The sequence below is a fragment of the Nicotiana tabacum genome, chromosome 7 (assembly GCF_000715075.1).
Source record: "Nicotiana tabacum cultivar K326 chromosome 7, ASM71507v2, whole genome shotgun sequence".
Lineage (NCBI taxonomy): Eukaryota > Viridiplantae > Streptophyta > Magnoliopsida > Solanales > Solanaceae > Nicotiana > Nicotiana tabacum.
Genome location: NC_134086.1, coordinates 43,390,487 through 43,396,579, shown reverse-complemented (window position 1 = coordinate 43,396,579; position 6,093 = coordinate 43,390,487).

Sequence of the window (6,093 nt, the reverse complement as noted above, 5' to 3'; positions counted from 1 at the left end):
GTATGACTCAATATTTGCTTTGATGGCTCAATCAGATGATGATGAAGATGATGACAATGATGAGGTAAATTTTCGGGATGTTCAGAGAAATATAAAGTCCTACTCTCCTAAAAAAACTCATGTCATTAGCTAATGTGTTAATTGATGCTTACCATAGTCTTGTAAATGATAAGGATGCCTTAACTATGGAGTTAGGAGATGCTGAGCAAACTAGAGATAACTTGGTAGTTTGTGTGGTTGATTTGAAGGAAACTATAGATAATCTGGAAACTGAAAAGAAGGTTCTAACTGAGAAAATCACTAGTGTAGAACACGAAAGAGATGATCTGATGGTAGTAGTAGTTGACCTAAAAGAAACCATTGAGAATTTCAGTAAAGAAAAGGATGCCTTAGTGGAGAAAGTGGTTGTTATTGAGCAGGAGAGAGATGACCTCTTAGTGGTAATTGTAGACTTAAAGGAAACAATAGAGGAACTCAAAGCTGAGTGTAAGCCTGGAAATTTTGAAAAAGGAAACGAAGTAGCTAGTGAGCCACACATTAAGCTTGAAAATGAGTTAAATACCGTAAAAACTAGTTTGTGTGCTGAACTTGAGAAAAATAAACAGCTTCAAGCATAATTGGAAAGAGTAAAAAATGATCTTGAGAAGTCTCTTAAGTGGACCTGGTCCTCGGATGCTATTACTGCCATGTACATTAACAATAGTGGAAACAAGCAGGGAATAGGGTTTCAAAGGGAGAGAACTCCTTATAATCCTCATAGAAAGTATGTCACTGTACCTGATAACTGGTTGTGCACCTATTATGGGAACAATGGACATTTCAAAGAAAATTGCCAAGCCAGGGTTCAGTCTCTTTAGAAGAACAAAGTTTTTACTAAAAGAGTAACTGCTAAAGAGAACCAGGTGCCACCCATAAAAAGCGCATGTTACCCGCATGGAGTAGAAGAGAACTTATTCATCCTCTTGTTTATTACAAGGGACCTAAACTTGCTTGGGTTCCTAAATCTAACCTGTGATTTCCTTGTGCAGGGAACGGTGAAAGGAAGCAGTCAACAATGGTTCATGGACAGTGGATGCTCAAAGCATATTACTGGGAATACCATGGACTTTCTTTCACTAAAAGCTCTACAAGGAGGAATGTATCCTTTGAAAATGGGAAAAAGGGGTACATTCTTGGTGTTGGAAAAATTAGAAAGTCACTCACTCACTCAATTGAGAATGTGTACTATGTCAATGGCCTTAAGTACAATCTCTTGAGTGTCTCTCAGATATGTGATAAAGGAAACAAAGTAGAGTTCTTGTCCAAAATATGCACAGTTACAAATCTAGTAACTGGTAAGTGGTACTTGTGGCCAAAAGATACAAGAATATCTACGTTGCTGATTTTGAGTCATTACAAAGGGGTGATCTGAGTTGCTTGAAAGCAATTGATGATGATGCTGAACTGTGGCACAGAAGACTGGGGCATGCAAGCTTCTCTCTACTGAATAAGCTGGTTCAGAAGGACTTGGTTTGTGGTCTGCCCAAGTTAAAGTTCAAAGAGCACAAAGTTTGTGATGCCTGCGCTAGAGGGAAGCATGTGAAATCCTCATTCAAGACAAAGAAGGATGTCAGCACCTCAAAACCATTTGATCTCCTTCATATGGATCTATGTGGTCCTATAAGAGTGCAAAGCATGGGAGGAAAAAGATATATCTTTGTGATAGTGGATGACTACTCCAGATTCACTTGGACTCTGTTCCTTAGAAAAAAAGATGAGACCTTTGAAGTTTTTGTAGCCTTTGTGAAGATGGAATTAAGAGTAGCATGCATTAGATCAGATCATGGAACAAAATTTGACAATGCTAAGTTTGATAAATTCTGCAACAAGAATGGCATTACTCACAACTTCTCAGCCCTAAGAACTCCACAGCAAAATGGAGTTGTGGAAAGGAAGAACAGAACCCTTGAAGAAATGGCAAGAACAGTGTTGATCGATAGTGGGATTGCTAAGAACTTCTGGGCTGAAGCTATCAACACTGCCTGCTACCTGGTGAACCAGGTGCATTATCAGGTCTCTCTTGAACAAAACTCCCCATGAGTTGTTGAATGGAAGGAAGCCCAAGCTGACTCACTTAAGAATATTTGGGTGCAAATGTTATGTTTTCAACAATGGAAAGGATCAACTTGGAAAATTTGATACCAAAAGTGATGAAGGAATCTTTTTGGGATATTCTTCTCAAAGTAAAGCCTACAAGATATACAATAAGCGGACTCAGTGTATTGAGGAAAGTGTACACGTAATCTTTGATGAGTCCTACCTCTCCTGTGAGAAAAGTAACAAGGATGATTAAGATGGAAAGCCTCTTCTGGTTCTAGGTGAAGTCATTGATATGGCAAATGGAAAGACAGATATGATGAGTCAAGTGAAGGAAACAAGTGAAGACAATGCAGTCTATTCCTCATCAACCGGAAAAGAACCAGGTACCAGAATTACAACCACTGAAGCTGATGAAAGAGTGGTTGATGCAGTTCAAAGTACTCCACAAGTAGCAGAAAGAAGGATACAAGAGAACCAGTCAGGATTACCTAGTTCCTATACTAATGAAATTCAAGTGCCCAACTGGAAATACAAAAGCTCCCATCCTCTCGACAATATAATCACTCCTCTTGATTCAGGAGTCCAAACCAGATCAAAAGCCAAAAGTTCACTTGCCTTCTCTACCTTTCTTTCCCAAATAGAGCCCAAAAACATTAAAAAGCCTTAAAAGATGCAGAATGGATCATAGCCATGCAAGATGAGCTGCATCAATTTGAAAGGAACAAAGTGTAGCACCTGGTACCTAGACCCTCATATCGTACCATCATAGGAACCAGGTGGGTATTCAAGAACAAGCTTGATGAACATGGGAACACTAAAAGGAATAAGGCAAGGTTAGTTGTCCAGGGTTACAATCAGGAGGAAGGAATTGATTATGATAAGACTTTTGCTCTGGTTGCTCGTATTGAAGCTATCAGAATCCTCATTGCCTTTGCATCACATATGAAATTCACTATGTTCCAAATGGATGTCAAAAATACATTTCTGAATGGTTTCCTCAAAGAAGAAGTATATATAAAGCAACTTTGAGGTTTTGAATTTCATGAACACCTCGATCATGTGTTTAAATTGGACAAGGCACTGTATGGGTTAAAGCAGGATCCTCGAGCTTGGTATGAAAGGTTGTCAAAGTTTCTCTTAGAAAATGGTTTTACAAGAGGAAAAATTGACAACACTTTGTTTCTGAAGAAACGAGGGAGGAACTTGCTCATTGTTCAAGTATATGTTGATGATATCATTTTTGGGGCAACAACTGATTCACTATGTGAGGAATTTGCAAAACTCATGGGAAGTGAGTTTGAGATGAGCATGATGGGTGAGTTGAATTTCTTCTTGGGTATTCAAGTGAAGCAGTCCACAAAGGGAAAATTCATCAGTCAGCAGAAATATATCAAGGAGCTTCTGAAGAGGTTTGATATGGAAGCATCAAAAGTGATTGACACTCCCATTGCCACTACTACTAGACTGGACATGGATGAATCTGGCTCTCCTGTAAAGCAAACCATATATAGAGGTATTATTGGGTCTCTTCTCTATCTCACTGCCAATAGGCCAAATATTGTCTTCAGTGTGGGGATATGTGAAAGATTCAGTCAAATCCCAAGGAATCTCATCTGAAGGCCGCCAAAAGAATTCTGAGATATTTTAAGGGAACACGGGAATTAGTTCTGTACTACTCTTCAGGTGACAATTTTAATCTTATTGAGTATGCTGATGTTGATTATGCAGGTTATCTAGTGGACAGGAAAAGCACATCTGGAATGGCTCACTTCCTAGGATTATGTCTCATTTTATGGGGCACAAGGAAGCAAAACTCAATAGCTCTTTCAACAGCTGAAGTAGAATATGTTGTTGCAGCTTTATGTTGTGCTCAACTCCTATGAATCAAACAACAATTGGAGGATTTTGGTGTATATACTGACTGTGTGCCTCTTCTATGTGACAACACCAGTGCACTCAACAGGGCCAAGAACCCGGTCCAGCATAAAAGAACCAAGCACATTGTGAGACATCATTTTCTCAGAGACAATGTGGAGAAGGGACTTATCTGCATGAAGTTCTGTAATACAGAAGACCAAATTGTAGATATCTTTACCAAAGCACTATGCAGAGAACACTTTGAGAAAAACAGGCCGGCATTGGGGCTAATAAAGCCTAATTGAGAATCTGATTCCCACTATATGGCTATGAAAATCACATTCAGGTAAAATTAGCTAAAGTATTTTTCGGCCAAATCTAACTCACTTCAATACCGTTGCAGGTAGACATGCATGATGATTATAGAAGCTGCAGAAGCACTATATGAGCAGTAAAAGAGGGATGAGAATTTTTGAAAGACTGGTCAAGAACCTGGTTCTTGTACTACAGGTTAGTAGTCTTGTGTTTTTCTCAAACATATCTCAAAAAAATTGAGTGCCACATCATCAATTTTTCAGACCCTGTATGTCACGTCTTTTTGTTCAAATCCCTTTACCTCCCTCTAAAACGGTTGCATCTTCCCAAAAAATCTACCGCCGTTTCAGAACTTGTTTCTCTCTCCCTCATAATTGCATTCTTCCTCTTTAAAACCTTCTCATCTTCAAACCTTGAACGATCATCTCACTTTCTCAGCCTCTCCAGAACTTTCAAACTAATCATCCGCCATGGCTGAAAATCAAACAACCCTTCCCACCATTGAAGAGAAAACCCTTAACTCCTCCGTTCCTAGTGAAACACCTCTCAACATTCCCCTTTCCACCACTGTTGAAGTTGAAGCACCTAAACCTGATTCTCCTTCACCCTCTATCTTACTCACCACTCCCTCAGATCCTTCTCTCCCTCTAAGTGTTGAGAACTCAAAAACCCTAAACTCGATAGTATCTCGTCTCTGTCGCCTGCGATTCTCAAAGAACAAAGCAAATATGAAGAAAAGAGTGAGACTCCATAGGTAGAAAAGGTTTCTAAGGACAGTGTTGATCAGTCTACAGGTACTCTCGTCTCGGATATTGTTGCTCCCATGGAATCTCAAGAATGAGAGGCCATAGAAAACATGTTGGCCATCTCTGCTAAAGAACTAGTGAATAAGGAAACCTCTACTATGCCTGAGTCTCAGGGGGAAGAGACTCAGTCGTTGGTGGGGGAAGGAACAATGGTGCTCTTTGAACAACCTGCACCCGAAGAGACTACTGGGACCCCTCTTGAAGGACCTGGCCCCTCTTCTAAGGAAACATGTCAGGAATCTTCTTCCCATGTCAGTTTCGACCCTGCTCCTTCTCCTCACTTTGATGCTAACCTTTGGAAATAATGGCTCATACTATGAGGTCCAGTGATGAAGAAGATCAAGATAATGTTGCTCTGAGTGCATTCATCGCCAAAAGGAGGCTAGTAGCCACTCCTAAGCTCTCTCTTAAGCGACCTGCTACAAGGTGACAATATAAAGCAAGTGGTGGTTGAAGAGTCAATGTCTGATGATGATGATATTCTAGTGAAATTGAGTGGAAAGGGTAAGTCTTGTGGAAAGTCTGGTAAAAGAAAATTGGAGAATGTGAAGGAACCCGGTTCTGTGAAGAGAGTCAAAAGTGGAAGTGTGTCTGGTAAAGAGAGGTTGAGGTACCAAAAAGTACTATGGGGTCGCACTTTTGACCCAGAAATATCTGAGATGGCTGGTATGAGACAAATATTCGAGATGGTCGAATTTCAATAGCGGGGACATCTGTTCAAAATGGATGTGCCCAAGGTTTATGAGGATGAGGTCCAAAGTTTCTATGCTGACCTCTTCACTATTGAATCGGACCATATATGTGCACTGGTAAATGGAGTTGACATTGTTATGGACTCTGCTCTGCTAGGAGACATACTTAAAGTTCATGTTGACGGTATGTCTTCTGTTAAGGATATCTGTGGCTTAAACTTTAGGCATGTCATAGTTAAGGAGGGAGCAGTTTAGCGAGGGGAACGGGTGCATAAGAAAGCCTTGCTTCCTATTTATCAGCTCCTGTTTGAGTTGGTGAACAAGGTCCTACTACCTCGCGCTGA